This window comes from Onychomys torridus, chromosome 2 (genome assembly GCF_903995425.1).
Source record: "Onychomys torridus chromosome 2, mOncTor1.1, whole genome shotgun sequence".
Taxonomy (NCBI): Eukaryota; Metazoa; Chordata; class Mammalia; order Rodentia; family Cricetidae; genus Onychomys; species Onychomys torridus.
Window position 1 is genome coordinate 43,716,830 of NC_050444.1, and position 25,314 is coordinate 43,742,143.

At 39.5% G+C, this 25,314-nt stretch overlaps 1 pseudogene; it reads right to left on the reverse strand.

The window, feature by feature from the left end:
* Positions 1-2,221: 2,221 nt before the first annotated feature.
* On the reverse strand, positions 2,222-24,792 carry LOC118577846 (annotated as a pseudogene).
* Between the last annotated feature and the right edge of the window lie 522 nt (positions 24,793-25,314).

Sequence of the window (25,314 nt, forward strand, 5' to 3'; positions counted from 1 at the left end):
AAATATTACCATATAGATGTGAGTGAAATTGTTGTTATGTATTTGGGTTGGTTGTACTCTGTTTTACAATTGTATTTTACTGAAATAGAGATCAAAAACAGCCTAAAAATGGTTTCACTACATATAAATGATTTACAACACTCATTGCTGGCCAGGATCTATCACTCATGCACAGAGTTTGGATATACCTTACAGATTTATGTCTACATTTTGACCAAAGTGTCTCTTATGATTTCTCTCTCTCTCTCTCTCTCTCTCTCTCTCTCTCTCTCTCTCTCTCTCTCTCTCTCTGTGTGTGTGTGTGTGTGTGTGTGTGTGTGTGTGTGTGTGTGTGTGTGTGTGTGTGTGTGTGTGTTTCATATAGCACTTAGAAATATTTTAGCATGGTAAATATTTTATACCATATTTTAAATTTGTTGCTTTAAAACAGCCAAAGAATTCTCTTATTTTCCAGTAAGTAGACAGATCACAAGACTCTTCAAAATCTTGTAATAATAGTACACATCTCAAAGTGAATACATCTCAACATGTACTCTGTCACAAGTACTATTTAGCTTGCGGGTGAATTTCCTGATGGTAATACAGTGAGTAATACATGTATTTTTGTCAAAATCCTGCATTCAAATGGTTTTGCTGGTTTAACTGGTAGCTTCTGTTGATACTAAAAAGGAGGGATTTTCAATTAGTTCAAACAAGTCATGAAAGACACAAGTAAGTTCCCACCTGCCTGAAGGATAAAAGTGGAGTTACAGTTATATTCATAGTTTTTATCTAATCATGTGGTCATAGCTACACAACAAACGAGTGACCAAGCAAAACAAGCCTGAGGAAACTGACAATAGCATTGACGTAAGGAAAGTATTAAATATTACTAACCTAAGAAACAGCATTAGATTTTCTTATTGACTATTCATAGCTAACAATTGACAAATTTGAGAGAAAATATTTTTTAAATACACGTTGCTAGAAAACTATTATGTACTGAATAAGTATGGATGGTGGGAGAATGGCATTTAAGAGATGTTTCACATAGGAAGAGAACATAATGAATATAGCTTACCATGGCAGAAATTAAACATGAATTAGATCTGAGTACATGACATAGTTAAGACCTACAATAACATCACAGCATAACTTACTTAAGACAGATACTATTCTAATTCTGGAAGAAATTCTGTCACTGATAAATTATAAATAAGAAATTTTCTGCCGGGCGGTGGTGGCACAAGCCTTTAATCCTAGCACTTGGGAGGCAGAGCCAGGCGGATCTCTGTGAGTTCGAGGCCAGCCTGGGCTACCAAGTGAGTTCCAGGAAAGGCGCAAAGCTACACAGGGAAACCCTGTCTCGAAAAACCAAAAAAAAAAAAAAAAAAAAAGGCAATTTTCACAATGACAACATGAAATTTGCAGGCAAATGAATGGAACTAGAAAATATCATCCTGAGTGAGGTAACCCAAACCCAGAAGGACAAAAATGGTATTATATGTACTCAGTCATAAGTGGATACTAGATATAAAGCAAAGAACAATCAGACTGCAACCCACCGAACCAGAGAGGATATATAGCAGGGGGGAACCTAGGATGACTGTGGCTTACAAGTTTTGGGTTTACCCAATTACTGGGAAAGCCTAAATGAAACATTTCACTATTAGGATAAGAATTTATACTGTATCAAGCTGATAATAGAAAAAATAAATAAATAAAAAATGGAGGAAAAGTCAAACAGACAAAAAAATTTTCATTAGACAAACATATTGTGTTCTGAGGGGTTAGTTTATTTATGTTGTACAGCACTCTAACTCATGAGTAGAGCATAAAAGACAATGTTAAAACTCCTTTTAGTGTCCAGTCAGACCTGTATAGTGTCATGAGCATTTCATTAAGGTGGTCCAGTAGAGTTTTAAATTTGCTTGATGAGTATAGTCAGAAACAGGTGCAAAATCCCTCTTCTATCTCACTAGTGTGTTTAAAATATTATCAGATATATATGTATAAACAAGGAACTTGAATACAGCTTGCAGCTACTGCTACAGCCCGTTTATATTCAGGAACTTGGTTGTTGTTGTTTTAATACAGTGTTCACTTACTCACTTAGAAAGGCTTCCTCAGCCAAGTGTTCCCTTTTCATGCAAGGTCAGCCACTCCACCTTCTCTCTTACATACATCTCAAGCATTTCCTGGGTTAATCTTTTATGTCTTCCTTTTGCCTTGCTTTGTTTCTTTACTTTAGTAGATTTTCAGGTAAAGTAGGCTGATATCTATATGCCTAACCAAATGGTCAGAGATGATAAACTAGATATTCCAGCTCATATATGGCGCTAGCATTTGCATAGTGAAAAGAAACTGCAAAATCAGAATAGCAGTTGGGTCCATATATGGGAGGGTAATAATTATATTCATGCAACCAAAAGGATTGGTTTTGCAAACCTGGAATTAAGTGATTTTCTGGCAAAAGGGGATGGAAAGTTTCTTTCCCAGTGGGGTCTCTGGAGTCACCTGGCTTCACTTTGACTGCTTGTAAGCATTGTCCCATGATGACATCTTCAAAGGAGATAGAAGTGTCACACCCATTCCCTTTCATCCCATTCACCACTCTCCTCAAGGTTTCTTTGCTCAGGATGTAGCCTGCACCACCACTCATGTAGCCCTGATCTACAAAGGGCTTGAATCTTCTCCCAAAATATATGGGTTGTTCTGGGTCATGATTTACCATAAGCCATCTCAGATTGTCTACTATAACATAGGTGTCATCTTCCGCTTTCATGAACCAATCTGCATCTTCTAAGTGGTGGCCGTGAACATACAAAAAGACCTTTAAGGTTTTCAGGAACAACTGATCTCTGCCCTCTTCAGTGTTTAATCCAACAGCAGGGAAGTCTGCGTTTTCTTCTGAGCTCATAGACCGTGCTTTGTTACAACGCTGGGCCCATGTGGCTCTAACGTGTTTGACTCTTACCTGCAGATTTTGTGGTCTTGTCATTATCCAGCAAAGAATCTTCACCTTCTGGCAGAGTTTTGCAGCCATGTCTGTGTCTTCATACTTATGTCCAGTATCCATTTTCGATGTCACCAGTCCTTTTTGACCATTCTCTCTGGTATCATTTGAACGATTTTCAGTGGACTAATTAGGAGCCATAGGGTCACTGCCACTCTATTCTTCCAACAATAGCAAATAGCTGAGCACATGAAATAAATCCAATGACTGATCTGCACAAGAAGGCTAACCGATGCACGAGTTTGAGGACATTTAAGAGGTGAGTTCTGCCAACTGAGGCAGTTGTCTGCTGCTGATCCTGGGGGTCACCTATGTGAGGACTGCAGCAGTTCTCTGGGCTGTCTACAGCTAAGTGGACTTCATGCAGGTGAGTGCAGTTCTGCAGGAATGTGCGTTGGTGAGGTGAGGGGTGGGGGTGGGCAGAGGCACAGGCAATGCCTGAAGCTATAGTCCCTGAGGATCAAGTCTTTCTCCCCAGCTCTACTCTCACGCCCTGCCCCTCATCAGAGTTTTAATGCACCATTGTGTGTGCACCTGTGGGATTCTGTGTCGCTTCATGTGAACGTGTACTATATTTCCATTTCATTTGCTGCTCAGGAGCAACTGTGAGAACTATGAAGTTTATCATCTGTTGAATCAAAGCTATTATTGGCAGTTTTGTGGGTTATTAAAATGGAATATAGCTTACAAAATTGAAGTTTCCAAAAAAAAAACTAATGTTGAAAAAGGATGTCTGGGGATTGGAGAGATGGCTAGGTAGTTAAGATTATGGGCTTCTCTTCCATAGTACCTCAGTTTGATTCCCAGCACCCTCAAAGTGGCTCACAGCCAGCTATAAATCTAGTCCCAAGGCTCTCATATGTTCTGGGATTTCACATGTTCTTCTGGCTTCACACAGCACCAGGCACTATGTGGTGCACAGATAATATGTAGGCAAAACACCCATACACATACAAAATTTAAAAGATGGATGTCTGATAAAAATTTATATTACAATAGAGTTTAATAAACATTGAATATGTAAATTAACTTCGCTTTTCAATTTCATATTAAAGAAAAAAGGCTGTTAAAGGTTTAAAGTAAAGACATTCCTGTGTGGAAATAGATTATCTTGTAACTGATTTTTTTCTTTATTATGACCATGTATATTAAGTCTTTGAAAATCATTTCTATTATGATTGGTTATATGAAGTCTTTGAAAATCATTTCTAGGACTTAAGCTATTTAAATGTGTGAGTTGAGTTGATTATGGGGATGGGAGGAGAATAATAAATGTTAGATAAGATATTTTCTTAGAAGTAGTTTTTGTCATGTAGACCCATATAGATATTACTGTCTTACAGTAAGGAGACAAAGCCCAGTGTTTGTTTTTCAAGGCAGTGCAGGTAAAGAGAGCTGCTCCATACACAAAGATAGATGTGAACACAACAGGCAAACATGAGAAGTATTAGCCATGCAAACAAATGAAATAGACAGTACTTCTGTCTAAAAAGAAAAAAGAAAAAAGAAAAAAGAAAAAAGAAAAACCTCATTTTCACGTTAGCAGACAAGGTATTGGGTTTCATCGTGTGTTGATATGGTCCCATTAGTTCACTTTTGTGCCTTCATTGGTACCCTTTACTCTTTCAGTCGGTTCTCTTTCTTCCCCCAGTTAGTATCCCTCCGGCTTTATAAATACATGTATCCAGCCGGGTAGAGGTGGTACACGCCTTTAATCCCAGCACTCGGGAAGCAGGACCAGGTGGATCTGTGAGTTCAAGGCCAGCCTGGTCTACAGAGTGAGATCCTGAACAGGCACCAAAACTACACAGAGAAACACTGTCTGGAAATAATAGATAGATAGATAGATAGATAGATAGATAGATAGATAGATAGATAGATAAGCAAGCAAATAAATAAATAAATAAATATGCATGTATCCAGATTGCTCTCTATTTACCACTTCTCTGAAGATATTTTCTTTACTTCTCAAAACTCCCTTTCAAGTTTTGTGACCTCCCAACACCTGCATACAAATGCATACATATGGAAACACACATAGAATTTTAGACCTCGGTGCTATGTAACAGAGAACATAGTGTTTGTCTTTCCGATTCTGACTTACTTCGCTTTCATAGGGTTTACTAGTTTCACCCATTTCCCTGTGAATGTCATGATTTCATTTTTCTTTATGGCTACATAAGATTTCACTGCGTGTAGGAAATACATTTTCTTTATACATTCATCTGCTGATAGACATCTAAGCTGGTTTCATTTTTGGGATATTGTAAGCAGTGCAGCTGTAAGCATGGATGAGTCAGCATTTCTGTGGTGTTGACTTAAGTGTCTAAGAGTAGTATAGCTGGATCATAAGACAACTCTGTTCATATTCTTATAGTGGTGCACATTTTATTATCCTACTGTGAATACAGGTTCCTCTTTCCATACATCTTCACCAGGATTTCTCCTCACTTGTTTTCTTGATGATAGCCATTATGATTGCAGTAATCTGGAATATCAAAGCAGTTTAATTTGAGTTCCCTGGTGCCCAAGCAAATCTTAGTCAGCTGCTCTGTATCCCCCACGCCAGGTGGTATGAATGATACAGAACAAACTCCTTGAAACTCACACCAACTTCTAAAACACTTTTTTTTTTAAATCTCTCATACAGTATATCCTTAACCACAGTTTCCTCTCCCTTCATTCCTCCAAGTTCTCTTCACTATGTCTCCTTTCCCCCAAATCCATTCCTCCATTTCCCTTCAGGAAAGAGCAGGCCTCCTGGGGATATCAACCAAACACACCGTAACAAGTTGCAATGAGACTAATCACAAACCTTCATACTAAAGCCAGACAAGGCAACTCAATAGGAGAAAAAGAGTCCCAAGAATAGGCAAGAGTCAGAGACACTCCCACTGTTAGGAGTCCCACAGGAACACTAAGCTAACAGTCATAACATATATGTGAAGAACCTAACTCAGACTCAAAAAGGTTCCTTTCTGTTGATTCAGTCTGAGCTCTGCCTATTGTTTGGTTGAGGGTCTCTGCGTCTGCTCCCATCAGTTGCTGGATGAAACCTCTCTGATGAAGACTGGGGTAGGCTCAGATCTATTGGTTCCTGACCATCCAGGGAGTGTCAGGCATGGATTCCCTCTTCTGGTATGGGTCCCAGTTAGACCAGTTATTAGTTGGCCACTCCCACAAATTCTGTGCCACCATTACTCCAGCACCATCTTGCAGATAGGGCAAATTGTTGGTCCGAATTTTATTTCTGACTTGATGTCACACAACTGAATGCCTTGCCTGATTACAGAAAATGGCCGGTTTAGGTTCTCTATTCTCCATTACTAGGAGTCTTCCCTTATTTGCTTTCCCACCAGCAATAGAGGAGTATTACCCTTGCTCAACACATCCTTGCCAGCACAAGCTGTCACTTGTGTTTTGATATGACAGGTATAAGATGTAATCTCAAGGTAGTTTTGATTTGCATGTCCCTGATGGCTAAGGATGATGAACATTTATTTCTTTAGGTATTTCTCAGCCATTTGAGATTTTTCTGTTGAGAATTCTCTGTTCAGATCTGTACACCATTTTTAAAATTGGGTTATTTGGTTTGTGGATGTCTAATTTCTTGAGTTCTTTATATATTTTAAATATTAGCCCTTCTTGAGTTCTTTATATATTTTTAATATTAGCCCTCTATCATATGTGGAGTTGGTCAAAATCTTTCCCCATTCTGTAGGCTGACATTTTGTCCTATTGATGGGGTCCTTTGCCTTATAGAAGCTTTTCAGTTTCATGAGGCTGCATGTATGAATTTCTTAATTGTTAATCTTAGTGCCTTCACTATCATTTTCTATTCAAGATGTTGTCTACTGTGCCAATGAGTTCAAGAATATTATCTACTTTCTCTTCTCTCAGATTCACTGTATTTGGATTTATGTTGAGATCTTTGATCTATGTTGATAAATTTTAGCAGGGTGATAGATATGGATCTATTTGCATTCCTCTACATACAGACATCCATTTAGACCTGCACCATTTGTTGAAGATTATTTCTTTCTTGTATTTTGAAAAAACTAGGTGACCATAGGTCTGTGAATTTATGCCCAGGTCTTCAATTCAATCCCATTGATCAACATGTCTGTATTGACTGCCAATACAATGAAGTTTTTATTACTATAGCTCTATAGTACAGCTTAAAATCAGTGATGATGATATCTCTGGAAGTTCTTTTATTGTACAGGATAGTTATAGCTAATGTGGTTCTTTTGTTTTTCAATATGAAGTTGAGTATTGTCTTTTCAAGTTCTAAAAGAAATGTGTTGGAATTTTGATGAAGATTGTGTAGGATCTGTAGATTGCCTTCGGTAGGATGGCCATTTTTCAAAACTATGTTAATCCTATTGATCTAAGAGCATGGGAGATCTTTCCATCTTTTGATATCTTCTTCAATTTCTTTCTTCAAAGACCTGGAGTTTTTGTCACACAAGTTCTTCACTTGATTCTTAGAGTTACACATCTCAAGATAGTTTATATTATTCATTGCTATTGTGAAGGGTATTGTTTCATTGGTTTTCTCAGTCTGTCATTTGTATGTAGGAAGGCAACTGATTTTTTGAGTTAATCTTGTATCCAACCAATTCACAGAAGGTGTTTATCAGCTATACGAGTTCCTGGCTAGAAATTTTTAGTGTGCTTATGTATATTATCATATCCATAAATATCAATAGTTTGATTTCTTACTTTCCAATTTGTAATTCCCTTGATCTCTTTCAGTTGTCTTATTGTTCTACCTAGAAGTTCAAGTTGTATTGAATAAATATGGAGAGATTGGACAGCCTTGTCTTGCTCCTTATTTTAGTGGAATTGCTTGAGTTTCTCTCCCTTTAATTTGATATTGGAAATTGGCTTGCTGTAAATTGCCTTTATTATATGTAGATATGTTCCTTGTATCCCTGATACCTTGAAGACTTTTATCATGAAGGGGTGCTGGATCTTGTCAAAGTCTTTTCAGCATCTAATGAGATGATCATGTGTTTTTTCTTTCAGTTTGTTTATATGGTTTATTACATTGATGTATTTTTGTATGTTGAACCATCCCTACATCTGTGGAATGAAGCCTACTTGATCATGGTGGATCTTGGATTTGGTTTGCAAGTATTTTTGCATCACTATTCATAAGAGAAATTGGTCTGTAATTCTCTTTTGTTGTTGAATCTTTATGTGGTGTGGGTATCAGGGTAGCCATGGCCTCATTAAATGAATTTGGCAGTGTTTTTTCTGTTACTATTTTGTGGAATAATTTGAGGAGTATTGGCATTAGCTCTTCTTGGATAATCTGATAAAATTCTGTGCTAAAACCATCTGACCCTGGATGGGTTTTGTTGTTGTTGTTGTTGTTGTTGTTTTTGTTGTTGTTTTTTTTTTTTTTTTTTTACTAGGAGACTTTTAATGGCTGTTTCTATTTCCTTAAGGTTTATAGATATTCTTAAATTGTTTATCTGATCTTGATTTAAATTTGGTAAATGGTATCTATCAAGAAATTTGTCCATTTATTTTAGACTTTCCAACTTTATACAATATGAGTTTTTAAAGTATGACCTAATTATTCTTTCAATTTCCTTGGTATCTGCTGTTATGTGCCCCTTTTCATTTCTGATTTTGTTAATTTGAATATTCTTTCTGACTTTTAGTTAGTTTGGAAAAGAATTTGTCTATCTTGTTGATTTTCTCAATGAACCAACTCTTTGTTTCATTGATTCTTTATATTGTTCTCTTTGTTTCTATTTTATTGATTTTAGCCCTCGGTTTGATTATTTTCTACAGTCTACTGCTATTGGGTCTGTTTACTTCTTTTTGTTCTAGAGTTTTCAGGTGTGCTGTTAAGTTGCTAGTGTGAGATTTCTCCATCTTCTTTATGTGGGCATTTAGTGCTATAAAATTTTCTCTTAGCACTGCTAAGAAATGTTGTTGTACATTTGTTTTTATTAGATTTTAGGAAATGTTTAATGATTTTCTTTACTTCTGTCTTGACTCAGTAGGCATTTAGTAGAGAGTTGTTCAGTTTCCCTGAGTTTGTAAGCTCTCTGTTGTTTCTGTTGTTATTGAAATCCAGATTTAATCCATAGTAGTCTGATAGGTTACAGGGGGTTATTTCAATTTTTCAGTCTCTGTTGAGACTGGTTTTGTGTCCAAGGATGTGGTCAATTTTTGAGAAAGTTCCATGAAGAGAAGAAGATATATTCTTTTGTGTTTGGATGAAATGTTCTGTAGATAACTGGTAGATTCATTTGTTTCATAATGCCTATTAGTTCCAATATTTCTTTGTTTAGTTTTTGTCTGGATGACCTGTCCGTTGGTGAGAGTGGGCTATTGAAGTCTCCCATTATCAATGTGTGAGGGTTGATGTGTGATTTAAGCTTTAGTAACATTTCCTTAAAAACATGGGTGCTCTTGCATTTGGGGAATAGAAGTTAAGAACTGAAACATCATCTTGGTCAATTTTTCCTTTGAGTATGAAGTGTTCTTCCCAGTCACTTTTGATTAATTTTGTTTTGAAGGCTATTTTGTTAGATATTGGAATGGCTAGACCAGCTTGCCTCTTAGGTCCACTCACTTGGAAAAAAAAACTTCCCAACCCTTTACTATGAGGTAATATCTGTCTTTAATGCTGAGGTGTATTTCTGTTAGTCTGAGTCTTTTAATAGGGATTTGAATCCATTGTTTGTTAATTTCTGTTAATTTTAAGTTGTTGGTGTTTGTGTATGAGTGTGTGTGTGTGTGTGTGTGTGTATTTCCCATCTTTTGATTTTCTGGTCTGAAATTATTTCTTGCTTTTATGAGTATAGTGAACCTCCATGGGTCAGAGTTTTCTTTCCTGTATCTTCTATATGGCTAGATTTTGTTTGAATTTAATATTATCATGGAATATATTGTTTGCTACATCTATGGTGATTGGAAGTTTTCCTAGGTATAGCAGTCTGGGCTGGCGTCTGTGGTCTCTTCAAGTCTGCAAGACATCTGTCTAGGTCCTTCTGGCTTTTAGAGTCTCTATTGAAAGTCTGCATATAATTCTAATAGGTCTACTTTTATATGTTACTTGATCTTTTCCCTTTGTAGCTTTTAATATTCTTTCTTTGTTCTATATCTTTTGGTTATTATGAGTGGAGGGTACTTTCTTTTGTGGTCCAAATTATTTGGTGTTCTCTCAGCTTCTTGTACCTTTACAGACATCTCCTTCTTTAGATGAGGAACATTTTCTTCTGTGATGCTGTGGAAAATATTTTCTGGGCCTTTGAGCTGAGATTCTTCTTCTTCTCTTCTTCTTCCTGGTATTCTTAGGTTTGGTCTTCTCATACTGTCCCAGATTTCCTGGACTTTTTGTGTCACAAGGTTTTTTTTAGATTTAACATTTTATTTGACAGATGTGTCTATTTCTTCTATCATATCTTCAAAGCCTGAGATTCTCTCTTCCATCTCTTGTATTCTATTGGTGATTCTTGTGTCTTTAGTTCCTGTTGGCATACCTAGATTTTCTGTTTTCAGAACTTCCTCAGTCCGTGTCTTCTTTATTGCTTCTATTCCATTTTTATGTCTTGGACAGTTTTATTTGTTTGTTTCAACTGTTTGTATTTCCTAGCTTTCTTTAAAGGATTTATTCATTATTCATTTCCTCTTGTTTTTTTCCTTGATTTCTTTAAGAAGTTTATTTATATCTTCTTTGGGGACCTCTTTCATCTTCATAAAGTTGCTTTTAAGGTCTTTTTGTTGTGCTTCAGCTACACTGGAATATTTGGAATATTCAGGGCCTGCAGTAGTAGGATAGCTGGGCTCTAGAAATAACATACATCTCTGGCTATTATTGATTTCATTCTTTTGCTGGAGTCAAGACGTCTTGGCTTGAGGCAATTGTAGGGCTAGGTGCTGATTTCTGACTTTGTCTTTGTGTTATGGGTCTTTTGTTCCTTGATTTCTGATTCCTCTCTGGTCTTCTGGCCACTATGGCCTGGAGTTCTGGCAGCCAGCATGGCCTGTAGTCCAACAGGGGGTTCTCTGCCTAATGTTGGGGTCTGGACTTCTGGCCATGGCCTTTGACTGAGGAGTGTCTGTCCAAGTTGGGAACTCGGACTCTGTGATGAGGAGGGGATAGATGATTGGGGATAGTGTCTGTGGGATAGATGTACTGAGAGAATGGAGGAAGTCCATAGGCAGGCAGCCTATCTAGAGTTCTGGTGGCCAGAGTAGCCTCTAATCCAGCATTAGTCTCTGCCTGAGTTTGCCTACCTATTCTTTTGGCTGGTATGGCCTGGACTTGAATAGTGGAAGTTCACTCATATTAGGAGTAGGGACCCTGCAGTGGGGGAAGTACATAAGGGGTGGCAATGGATTGAGTCTTTGGGAAACCAAGCAAGGAAGTGAGAGAGTTCCTCTAGAAGGAAGCCTATCTGGCTTTCTGGCTCTAAAACACTGGTTTTGATGGGGAGGAACCTCAAAATTTATTTTAAAGAAAAGGTGGAACTGATATTAAAGTCAAATCTAAAAACAACTCAGCTTTTAGCTAGGATAAAAATTAATCCCTGTGTCTGTCCCTTCTACTCTTTTAACTATGGGTGCTGGTTAATACTACAGAGTCATGTGTAAAGTAAGGGAAACATTCATCCATTGCTGGGGAGTGCAAACTTGTATAGCCACTATGGAAATCAATGTTGTTGTTCCTCAGGAAGACAGAAATCAATCTACCTTAAGGTCCAGCTATACCACTCTTAGGACACTCCCTCCTACCACAGAGATGTAGTGGGTAGCCATTCCAGATTTGACCTGGAAATACCACCCCCTTTTGAGGCTTTGGTAACTGTCACACCTACAAGGCAGAGCCTAGAGAGGACCCCTAAAGACCCAAGATTCAGATGGGGACGCTCTCTTGGTTCCTGGACCCTGGATGCTGGAGGTAGACTGAGCAGAGTTCTCCAAAGAACACAGCCGGACTGTGCTATACCTTTCCCAGACCCTGTAACCTGTCCCTTCACTTGTAAGTTACCCCACAAAATAAACCTCTCTTTTAACTACATGGAGTTGCTTAATATTTTAACCAATATCTGGTGCCCAACATGGGTCTCAAACCCACAACCCTGAGATTAAGAGTCTCATGATAGGTATAAGATATTATGGTAGATTATTGTATATACTAGTAAACAAATTTAGTAAAATAGCAGCCTTAGATAATTTGCAGTGTCATTTGCACTGTTATGGTTTCTTATATGTTGATACAAATGTAAACTATTTTTATATTCCTGTTTAAGATAATTTATATATTGATACAAATACAAAACTATATTTGTTATAATATAATATATTTCTACTCTTATTTGAAATATTTGTATATTGATACAAATATAAATTTATATCTTTCATACTATATGTATATTTAAGATTATTGTCATATTGCATATTGCACTATACATTCCTACCTCTGTTATAAATATCTTGTGTATTGTCACAATTTTGAAGTCATTGTCCTTTACTGTACATTTGCTTATGGACTATTTACCTTGTTTACATGAAGCCTTAGTCCTTAGGTTATTTAGGTAGATAAGTCTTATAGATTTATAGTCACCTATGATTGTCATCTCTATAGTTATGCTAGTTAGGTTATCCAGATTTACAGATACATAGGTCATATGAACAGGTAATCTTCAAACACTTCATAGACTTAGAGAATATGGCATTTAAATAACTTAGAATTCTGTTGGCGTGAGACAATTGCTCCTAGCAGCACCAATTTGATCCCAAGAGAATGTTCTTCTAAGACATTTCCATTTGGAAGTTTGTCTTCTTGGCACAAAATGGCCTATTCGGCAAAGAACTGCCCTTGCCTCAACTGCTAACAGTACAAGTGCTGTCCTTCTGGACAAGCAGGACACACAAAAAAGTAACATCTAAACTCTGCCAAAATAGGGTAAGATGGTCTTTCAGAATTCCTGCTTCTGAAAATGGTCTGTCAGATACTCTAGGCCTGTAGCCAATTTGAATGCACCAAAAATGCTGAGAAACATTAACTGATTGTCCAGGCTTCCAGCTGTCTCTTTCTACTCTTACAAGACTCCTGAAAGTTGCTTGCACCTGTCTTCCATTTCTCAGGTGTCATTATATTCCTTCTCAAGTCTTTGATGGGATTGAAGACTAACAATTACAATTATAATCTTCTCGTATCTTAGCTAGAACATATTAAATATTAGATTTAGGTTCTTTAGGATAGAACACCTTTTGGAATGATCTTTGTAACATGCCATTTACCAATGCTCCAGACTTCTCTGGATTTTAGTATTTCAGCATGTGCCTCTTGTTTGGTATTGTTCACGTTGGTTGTAGTTCCATCTTATCTAGGTCATTATCCCTTATTACTCCTGGACAATATTTGATAATCATTCCTATTGTATATAGTCCCATATTAGATTAAAACCTTCTTATTTAGACAAAAGGGGAAGATGTAGTGGGTAGCCATTCCAGATTTGACCTGGAAATACTACCCGCTTTGAGGCTTTGGTAACTGTCACACCTACAAGGCAGAGCCTAGAGAGGACCACTAAAGATCCAAGATCTGGATGGACGTTGGAGGTAGACTGAGGAGAGTTCTCCAGAGAATACCACCGGACTGTGCTACACCTTTCCCAGACCCTGTAATGTATCCCTTCACTTGTAAGTTATCCTACAAAATAAACCTCCCTTTTAACTACATGGAGTTGCCTTAATATTTTAACCAATACAGAGATACTTGTTCAACCGTGTTCATTGCTGCTTTGTTCATAATATCCAGAAACTGGAAACAACCTAGATGTCTTTCAACAAAAGAATAGATAAAGAAAATGTGGTACATTTATACAATGTATTACTCAGCTATTAAAAAATATATCATAAGATTTGCAAGCAAATAGATGGAACTAGGAAAATTCATCCTGAATTGGATAACACAGATACAAAAAGATATATATATGGTATGCATTTACTTATATGTGGATGTTAGCAGTTAAATGAATGATAACAAAGCTAGAATCTATAGTGCCAGAGAAATCAGATATAGAAAAGGGGCCTGGAGGACACATGGATATCCAGGGGAGGGGCAAATAGAATAGATTTGTGGTGGGTGGATGAGGACAGGGTTTGGGAATGGGACCAAGAGGATCAGGTGAGGATAGGAAGGAGTGATGGAATCAAGGGAGGGAAGCTGGGAGAGACAACTAGAATTGAGGAGCATTTGAGTTTGAGGGGTGTTATGGGAAATTAGTGCAGTTGAAATTTCCTAAAATAGATGAAGGCAATACTAATAAGGCCCCCAAATAATAAGGGAGATGATGGAGTCCCAATATGCCATCTCTTATCACAGAACAAATTTTCCAGTACCAGGATTGGGTTATATTCAATTCAGTTGTTAGCCAAGAGGGTCTCATTTAAATCCCCAGAGGACCCAGGCTATTGCCAAGATAACAGGTTGCTGTCTATAAATAAACAGCAAGGTCCCGTTGCTGAAGACAATACCTGCACAATTCTTTTAACATGGAGTTGTCCAGCTGGTGCCTAAAATAAGCATCTGCCTCATCTTCTTGGGTCTCTGGTGTGGGAAGGTATTCTATAGGCTAACAAAAGAGAAATATGAACACCAAGCCAGCCACAAAACCTTTGATTTACAATCTATCCAGCCTGTAAGACATGCTAGAACAATGATGGCACAAAACTCGGGGGAGTAACCAACCAATGTCTGATTTGACTTAGGGCCCACTCCATGAGATGGAGCCCATATCTGACACTGCTTCAGTATCCAAGAACCATAGACAAAATTTCTGAGAGAACTAGGGTAATAATGTATGAGAAAACAACAAAAGTTTAAAAAAAAGTAAGAGAAATAAAAAATACAAAAAAGTAATAATAAAATGACTCCTTATGATATTCTGCTATATGAATAGATCAGTGCCTCATTCAGTCCTCATCAAAGAAGATTCCTTCTGTAGCAAATAAGAACAAATACAGAGATCTGCAGTGAGACACTATGCCGAGAGAGAGAGAGAGAGAGAGAGAGAGAGAGAGAGAGAGAGAGACCTTGGAACACACAGCTCTAAATGGGATGACTCCATTAAATCTCTTCCCTCAAAGCTCAGGGAACTCTGAGGAAGAGGAGGCAGAAAGAGTGTAAGAGCCACCAGAAAAACAAGGCCCTCTAAATTAACTGAGTAAAGCTCATATGAACTCACAGAGACTAAAGCAGCATGCACAGGGCCTGCATAGCTCTGTACCAGGCATATTATAGCTTTTAGTTTAGTTATTGGGGGGAGGGAGGAGTCCTGCATGTTGGAATGAGTGGATGTATGATTCTTATACCTTCTCTTGGGTTCTTTTCCTTCTGCTAGTTTGCCTTGTCCAACTTCAAAGTGGTGGTTTTTGTTTTATCATATTATATTTTATTTTGTTACATTTTGTTGTTATCTCTTAGAAACCTGTTCTTTTCTAATGAGAAAGAGAAAGGGAGTGGATCCAGATGTGATGGGAAGTGGGCAGAACTGGGAGGAGCAGAGGGAAGGGACTGTAGTCGGGATATACTGTATGAAAAAAAAAAAAAAGAATCTATTTTTAACAAAGGGATGAAAAGACTTTGGAATATAGGCAGATGATACTTGGATAATCAAAAAGATGTATTAACAGTGTTACATTCCTTCCATAACAGTACCATTTTGAAGAGTTTGGCTGTAGCTAAGCTTCCTTAAAAACAACCCAAACAGTATTATTGAAGCATCAACAAACCAGCTGGACTCTTTAACTAGAATGATGTGTTTTCAATTCTTTTTCAAGCATTAGGATGGGAAGGAATGAAAGTCTGACATTTCTATCAGTCATGGTCCCTAGAGAAAGGAGGCAGCATTCTCAAACAGGAATTTCAAGTAGAATTTTGCAAAGAGAATAATTAACAGAGTCACTCCAGGCAAACACAAGGGACAGTCCATCATAGTTGAGCCGCCCCGCCCCCCACTTTACCTGAACAGTGGCATCTCATATGTTAATCATATATTAGCATAAGTACTCATAGAATGCCTCCTCAGCAGATGCTGGCAGGATTTAAATTTGCCGTACTTCCTTTCTAGAAGATGAACTATTGACCCAACAGTTAAAAAAAACAAGACAAAAAGTCTTCTGTGTACCCTGCCTTGTTCCAGACCATTTCTCACATGTCTTTTGTTTACAAGGCCTCTGGTGACTTTATCAAATCTTCTGGATACTTCATCATTGCACTTGCTAAAAATCTCTGAGCTGAGAGTGACAGAAGTCCTTCACAAACAGCTAAGGGACCTGGGTGTGCGGTGATTGTATCTCACAGCAAAGTGACACGCAGTCCCTGTGGGCTTTGACTTTCCATCTGGGTCAGGTCACACTCCAAACCTGAGGCCATTGGTTGGATTGAACTCAACATAAAGCACATGAGGCCAGAATAGAAAAAAAATTCTGGCTCTTGCAGGAATGAAGGTAATCTATTAAAGCTAACAATTGTGCATAGTGAGATCATGTCTCAGAGATGAACCAACAGGGCAGGTGAGAAGCCTCAGTGGTTAAGAGAATTTGTTGCTATTTCAGAGGATCCAGGTTTTGTTCCCAGGATCCACATGGAGGCTCACAATTGGATCTTCAGTTCCAGAAAACCTGGGCTCTTCTCCTCGCTTCTTTGAGCATGAGACATGCGGGCAACACACCCCCATACACATAGAATAAAAATAAGTTTTAAAAAAGAAATCAGAAAACCCACTATTTCTGATTGAACTTGTCAGAACAGTTGACCCCAGTGACTTGGTTCTGAAATATTCCTTTCTTACCTTCTTTGATAGTTGATCTTAAGTCAACTGGCCATAAATTGGGTTCATCTGAGTGGAGAGCACCAACTAAAGAATTGTCCTGGTTGCCTTAATTGATGTGGGTAGACTCTGAGTGTGGGAGTCACCCTCTTGTCACAGCCCAGGTAAGAAAGGAGGAAGATTATTTGCCTTTGTTACTATCTTTTGTTTTGTGTTGTTGTTGTTTGTCTTCTTAAAAAATACTTAGGTACCTTTTATTTTTTGAACTAAACAGGATATAGCTTAACTTAATTAAATGCTTCAAACACATGGACGACATTACACAGGTACAGGGTATGTGATATTTCTAGCTTCATACCAGCAACAAATACATCAACAATGGTACATGTAGCGGGTCAACACATGGACACTAGCAGCTGTGAGAGTCCTAGCGGGTCAATGCTGTCTAAGGGGGCCAGTATTAAACAGCATTAAAGTGTTTGCCCTCACCTCAAGCCACCAAGGCTGCTGCTTCCAAATTGTGTCTATCTGAAGTCTCGTTGGTTTTTATTTATTTATTTTGATTTTCATTTGTGTGTTTTTCAGGGAGAGAGAACATAAAGTTGGGTGGGTAAGAAAGTGGGAGGAGTTGAAAGAGGTAATCAGAATATATCATATAAAAATTTTAATAAAAAATAAAACAACAGAAATGAAATAGAATTATCTCAACCACATGCTGGTTCAAAGTGATAATAAGCTTTGTTACTATCTTAATGTAAGCTGAATTAATAACACACACACACACACACACACACACACACACACACACACACACATCATATTCATTTTTCTCATTGGTCCGGTTTCTCTAGAGAACCTTGACTAACACACCTTTGCCACTATTTAATTTTGATTTTGCCTCTGGGCCTTTTTGGAGCACACTGTCCTGCCGGCTGCAACATTCACAGTTGACTGTACATTGGTGTGAGATCACTCTGCTTTTGCTCCCCTGCTGGGTCTCAGCAGTACACTCCAATCTTGCACCAGGCAAGTCTGATTGTGGCTCACATTGTGCCACCTTTGTATCCTGCTTGCCGCTGTCAGCACTTATCTTAGGCCACCAAGTCTTGTCTCTGCCAGCTTCCAGCAAACCCTTCACGAAGGTGGCCATGGGGAGACGCAGCAAGCCCAAAGTGCACAGTAGGATGGGGAAAGTTTGAGCTTCCCACACGATTGAAAGGAGATGGTGATGTAACCTGGAAAGAGGAAGTGATGACATGCTCTGCTCTCATGAGAAGACACAGGAAAATGAAGAAAAGCCCACCCCAAACTGCTGGAAAAAAAAGGTTTGCTTTTTCTTAGCTCACAGCACAAAACAACTGTTTATTGGGCTTCCTGTGGCACTAAGGTGACAAACACCAGCCTACTTACTCTGTGAGGCTGGGTTCATATCCAGAGCGTGGGTGGGGTTACACCATAGGCAGCTGGACCCTGAAGTAAGTTCTAGTTAGGTGTGTTATCTGTTCATCAGACACTGTAAAGCATGAAGGAACACCATCTGTCTGTTTCTGCCTGATTTCCTCTGAGTGTTGTGTCACAGGATCTGAAATTCATTTTTAACTCTCAGTGTGATAGACAAGTCCATAGACTTTTTGTTAGGAATCAGAGAACACTCTGAAAGAAATATGACTGTCAGGCCAATGATCCAACCGCCAGGCCTCCTATCAACCTGCCCCAAGTCAACTCCCAGGCTGACTCAACTCCATCATCCCCCATGAGCCTTGGCGGCACCTCTGATGCAGCAGCCAGTCCCCTTTCTCCCTCTATAAACCGAAGAAAACTTGAAACAAACGTGTGGACTGTACTTTGTTTCTGTCTGTAGCTGGGGGGCCTAACACAGTGCTAGCCTCATTGTGGACTAACAGTGATTCTATGCTAGGTGTCATATCACAGTAAAAAGACAGTAGTGAAGATTCTCTGTTGCACAATTCTTCCCTTCATGTTATCTTAGGTTATTTAATGAGAAAAAAAAAAACATAAACCATACTTTTTACATTAAAGTTTTGGCAATTTCATGTATATATAATGTATTTTGATCATATGCACCTCCATTAACTTCTCCTTCTCCCCTCCCCCTCCCACTGAACCCCTTGTTCAGAACTGGTCTCCTTCCTATATCCATGTCTTTTTGGTGTGGTCATGTGACTCAATCATTTTATTTAAGGCTGCTTACATGTCCACTGGTAGACTTTTAAAAGTATAAAGTCATAAATGGCATCTGCATATACAACTACACAGAGCAGGTGAACAGATTTGTGTGTAATGATGGAATTAAATCCTCTACCTTAGGCCCAACACTGTGTTTAGGTGCTGAGGACAAGAAGAAATGAAGGCTTTTAAAATTCGTATTGATTTTTGGGAAACTATTTTAAATAAACACTGTAAAATCATTCAGAAAGAAAAAGACAGGATCAATGCTGAAGATCAATACCAGCCATTATTTTGCTTTTAGTAATGCCCGACACTGCCCTTTCTAGTCCTCTTCAGCTCTCCGACTTTGTTAGGTAATTGTCTGACCCACTGAATCTTTCAAAAGGCCTTCAGAAGCATGAACCTGAATGTCTAGGAACTGGGGAAGAATAGAGAAGAGTACAGATGCTTGTCTGGGAACGTCTTTTTGAAAGACTCATTTACCCAGATGAACACTTTCAAAGAAAGAAACAAAAATGTGAAATATTTTTATAACCTACCAGAAGCCAGATACTCCTCATTGCTCTCAACTAAAGCTAGTTATACTTAAATTTGACAACTGTGTTGGCCAGGAGTGGAAGGGGAAATAGATGGCACCCGAAAACTAGGGGATGATGGCAGAGTCTCCTTGTCAGAGGGAAGAGATGGAGTTAGGGGAGGTTGTGAGTTCGCTCAGGCACAGAGGATGGCAGCACAGGCTTGCAGCTGGCAGGCCTGAAAGGGGAAGGATTACGAGCCCAGAAAAAGCCAGAGACATTTGTGAGTGTCAGACTTAGAGGAACAGAGTTTCCAAAAGTATAGAACTTGAATGACCTGTATTTAAACAAGTTTTCTCCATAGTAAGATACAACTGCATATTTATGGTACCAGGGCCTCATTATTCACCTTCATATCTGAACCTGGGATGGTATTTTCTTTCCTATATTTTTAAATAAGAAGTTTTTACCTAAATACCAAATTAAAATGATAAATTATTTATTATAGGAAACATTCCAAGGCTGGGTTCTTTTTTCTTGTATTCTAGAGTTGCTAAGTCAATTGTTTGACAGTTGTTATTTGTTTGTTTGTTTGTTTGTTTTTGAGACAACATCTAGCTCTGGTTGTCCTGGAACTCACTGTGTAGACACGGCTGGCCTCAAACTCGTAAGGATCTACCTGCTTCTGCCTCTGGAGTGCTTGGATTAGGTTTGTACCACCATGGTCAGCTGTTTGACAGTTTCTTTCAATGTTTCCTTTTTGTTGTTGTTTCAGAATGTCATACATGCAGATAATGTATTTTGATCAAATTCACCCCATTCCTTCCCCTCCAGTTTTCTCCCTATTTCCCAATTTCTCCTCTCAACTTCATGTGCTATTTTTAAAAATTTGCTGCCTGTGTGTCACAGATGTAGAAACATCAGCAAGAACATGTGCAGCCTCATAGAGCCTGCATTCACGAAGAAAATGGACTCTCCCTCCCATGCTACCACAGAGGCTAATAGCTCCTCAGATAAGGGTGGGACTTCAAGGGACTTCACAAATACCTCTCCCATCCATGCTGGGATTTTGGATGGCATGAACTTGATCAAGTCTTGTGCATGTAGTCAAAATTGTTGATGACAGTTCATGTGCCATGACCATGACATATTTGGAAAATGCTGTTTTACTGAAGATGTCCACCACATACTAAATAGTTACCTTTAATGTGATAAAGTTGAGAAAAGTCAAATTGTAGACAGTGTGTACACTTTATGCTGAACCTCTACTATAGCCTAGTGGTCCTCAGACACCGTGACAAATTTCTTGTAACAACCTCTTGTCTCTGTAAACACCCCCAAGATCCTCTTGCTCTCAGCTGTGATTCTCTCATTCATCGTACAAAAAAGAGAAGCAACAAGGGAAAAAGAAAATAAAACACTTTCCTGTCGTCTGACTGAGTCTCTACATCTCTGCACTGGCAACTTCGCCCATCTCTTTGGCTGTCCTTGCACTTGCCTTGTCCGGCTCCCAACTTTGCTTAGACTTCACTTCTGGCCTACTCAAGACCGTGTTCTAATGTTATCCCATCTCTCTTGCCAACTTCTTTTTCTTGTAAATTGGGCATTCCCATGGATACACAGATATGCTTTAATATTTTCTGTATTTTGAACAACCCAAATCCTCAAATTATTTTTCAGACCGTGCATGACTATTATACCTTCATGTGTCAGAATCCTTAGGGCAGCCTGTGCCTTTCCTTTCTGATTTCTGCCTGTTAGCTGGAGCTGATCTCATCTTGTCTTTCTGATGAAGAAGAAATTCAACATAATACAATTGGTTACTAATTCATTTGCTTAGGAGATACTAAATCAGACAAAGAGGATTTAGCTAAGGGATGCTTCCTCCAAAATACCCCAAAGATAAGTAGTATGCTAACCAGGCTTGTTAGAGTGCTATTATAGAGTGCTAGAAATTTATGGTGTTAGGATGTAAATGTTTGTTCACCAGGATTGACCAGCTAACATTAGGCCTAGCCCTGAAGAACATGCTTAACACTGGCAGCTCCAGGGGCAGCACAGGGTCACAACACAAGGTCTTGCTCTGCCACTAAGTTCCCTCTGCTCTCAACAGGAAAAGCATAACTTTGCCAGGTGATCAAGATGACCTTGGGGAACAACTATTCAGAAAACAAAACAAACAAAAACCCACAACAACAACAACAAAAACTGCTTGTGTACTTAAATAATTCTGGCAGTATCTTTGCTGTGTAAGTTTTCCATCTGCCCAAGGTGCTAGACTTGTAATATCCTGTCTCTGTTTAATTGTTCAAAGTGTAACCTGAGCCAAAATCTAAAAGATTTAAGGGTGTCAGTGTATGTGGAATACATAAGGCTGAGGTGTATAGAAGTTAGTACAGCTCAAGTTCAAGGCCAGCTCCTCTTTGGGTGCTAAGCAGAGTCAGACAAGCACTATAAAGAGCATTTGTTTTTATTAATCTCTAAGTGTGTGGAGTGATTCCTCATTTGGGAAACATACTTCTACTACAGGTTGACTTCAGATATCATCTTGGATCAGCCGGTGTAGGAATTTGGATGACACATTTTCTTGTCTATGGAGGTGACAGAGTAGCACCTGGCTTCCAGCTGTGGAAGCATATTGCTGAAAATAAAGTCCTTCTGTTCCCCGGGGCCATGTTTCAGGGGTAACAGAGAAGGAACCTCTTTTAGTATCAAGACAAATCAAAGGAGAACTAAGAAAGTTGGTGTTGGGGAACACAAATATTATGGGATAACTGTTTCTTCATATGAATTTACAGCAGTCAGAACCACCAGGCTGCATTATGTGGGAACTGGTCATTGATCTTCTCAGTAGAAAGAATAAAAAAACATTAAAAAAAAAAAAAAGTAAAAAAAGAGATTCTACTATTGGGGAAACAGCCAAGAAGCCTTTAATAGTGAAGTGATGATATTATAGAATTAATATGGCTTCCCAGTGAGAAATCATTCCAGCTGTTGGTGATTAACAAAGGAAAAGTATTTAATAATACTGCAGGTCTGGTTCTGGCTAATGCACAAAGGGGAACCAAGCCCTGAACAGAAATTCCCCTCAGTCTATATGGTCACAAGTTACACATTGAGCAATTAAAATGTTTCACAGAGACAGGAGTTCCAAGATTTGGTTGTTTAGACAAATGGGGAAATTTACAGTGTAGAAAACTGCCATAGTCATTCTGAGACAGACTAGAGCTGCTTTTCCAAAGCTGCTGTTAACCAAAGCCACCCTGCCTGGATGGCAGAATAATACTCTTCCTGATAAGTGAACCCAGACTTAATGATAGCTGAGGACTTAATGGCCATGACCCGGTGCTGTCCCTTTTGAATTGCCCTATAGAGGCATGTTTGCTGACGTGGGGATGGTCCTAATGGCCAGCTGTGAGCCAGAGGTGTCTCTTTTTGTTATGGGAATAGGGTTCAATTGAAAACCATCTTAGTGAAAAAACTTAACAGGAGCATATTCTCAGCAAACCTAAGCTTTAATTATGTAAGAGGTACAGATTTTTCCTTCCCACAGCTTCTAGCGAGTCTGGCTAATGTGTTACTCATCCTCAGGTGCCCCTTTACCTAACTTAACATTTCCTAAACAACCTTATTAGATCCATTATAACATCGATTTATTATACGTCGTTTCTCCTCTATCATTTTAATGGTAGAAACAGTAGCATTTACCAAGCAAATACGTTTGTGTGTTTTGTTATTAGAACTAACTTGGAAATAAGTTTAAGAAAAGAAAATTGTCATAAACTTTACAGACATTGGAACCTCTTGACAGTCAGAGCCCAGGCCTCTGCCACCCTGTTCTATCCATGAAACATCCAGTCTTGGGGATTTGGCAGGGGCTCTTACTTATAGATTTGAAGTGCTCTAAGGCAACTTCTGCATGGAAGAAGATTATAACAGATTACGACTCATCTTAGAATGTCTTTCAGGCAGTATAACTCCTATGTGTCTCTAATTTCCTGGTTCCATCTACCTACCAGTCCCGGAACACAGGAGGTCATTCGCTAGAGGATGAAGACCTAGGACAGAAGTATGAATTCAGGAGGAGAATTGGGGGGGGGGGGGCTTGTCTTTTGAAATGATAAATGTAAGAAAGTGTGGTGGGACACAGGCCTGCTAGGGTCCTCAAAGCCCAGGATGGCTGAAAACAGACACAGGCCTGCCTGTGTCTTCAAGGCCCAGACTGGTGGAAGTCATCCACAGGCACACTTGTGTCCTCATATCCCGTGCTGGCTGAAAACAGCCACAGGTCTGTCTGGGTCCTCTCAGTCTGGGATGGATAAAGATATCTAACCCCTCCCCCTGGTATCTTGTGACTTTGAATGGGTAGGCACCATTATGATGAGCAAATACATGGTGGAGAATTGGGAGAGAAAAAGAATCGGACTGGTTCACATGCTATGGAATGAGACAGAATGAAAGATGCAAAGGCTGTAAGGAACAGGCTGATTTGGGTGTCCTGCTTGCCACCTAGGGCCATGGTAATGCTCTGAAAGGCCATGTATGTGTTCAAGGCCCTACTGTAGCCAGGGCCTGTATTGATTACTATGATCCATGTTGCCACCAAAGGCCATGTGGATGCCAGGGTCTGGGCCACCACCTGTGATTATGTTAGTGTCCAAAGATGGTGCTGCTGCAGGTATCATGCTGAGCTGTGTGGCCTGCATGGCCACCAAGGCCATAATAACATCTGGGCCTGAGGGGATGCCAAGGGCCATGTCTAGATCTCTGGCCATACAACAGCTTGGATCTGTACTGATGTTAATGGCTTCAGGTACCACTGAAGGGCAATTGTACACATAGGATCTAAAAAGCCACCTGAGTCCATGTTGGTGTTCAAGAGCCATGCTGCTGCTACAGCCAGGCTTATATAAGTAGCCTGTGCTGCCATGCAGGGCCATGGTGACATTTGAGCCAAAGCGGCAACCAAAGGCCATGTCCAAGTCTGTGGCCCTGCTGCTTCCAGGGTCTCTGTCAATCTCCCTGGCTTCATTTAACACTGAAGGCCGAGAAGATACTCATGGTCTGGGTGGCCATCTGAGGCCAGGTTGGTGTCTGAGTGTCATGCTGCAGCCAGGGCCATACATATCTGAGTGACCTGACCTGCCCTGCCACCTTGGGCCATGATGATGTCCAGGCCTGAGATGCAGCTGAGGGCCACATCTGGGTCTATGGTACTGCTGCAGCTAGGGTCTATGTTAATCTCTGATGGCCATGTTACCACAGGGGTCATAGGAACCATGTATGTTGAAATCCAAGGCTGTGTTGAGCCAGCCCCACCTTTTGCTAGCCCTGGGAGAACTGGCTCTGTCCCTCACTGACTACTGAACCCACCCCTCACGGGAGAGCTGACCCCACACTCATGAGAGATGGCCCCACCCCTTACCAAGTATGTAGAGAGCTGGCCCCAATGGCAGGGGTGTGGAAGAACTGGCTCTGTGCCATTGCCTGAGTGGGTAATGTGGTGATATATTGTATACCCTAATAAAATTTGCCTGAAGATCAGAGGACAGAACAAGCCACTAGATTAAACAGATGCCAGGCAGTGGTAGCACACACCTTTAATCCTACTAGCACTTGGTAGGCAAAGATCTGTCTGGATCTCTGAGTTCAGAGCCACCCTGGATCACATGAGATTGATTCTGTCTAGGAGAGAAACAGAGCCAGGCAATGGTGGCACACACCATTAATTCCAGTACTTGGGAATCACATGCCTTTAATCTCAGCACTGAGAATAAAGTGATATGGTAGGTAGAAAATGGTA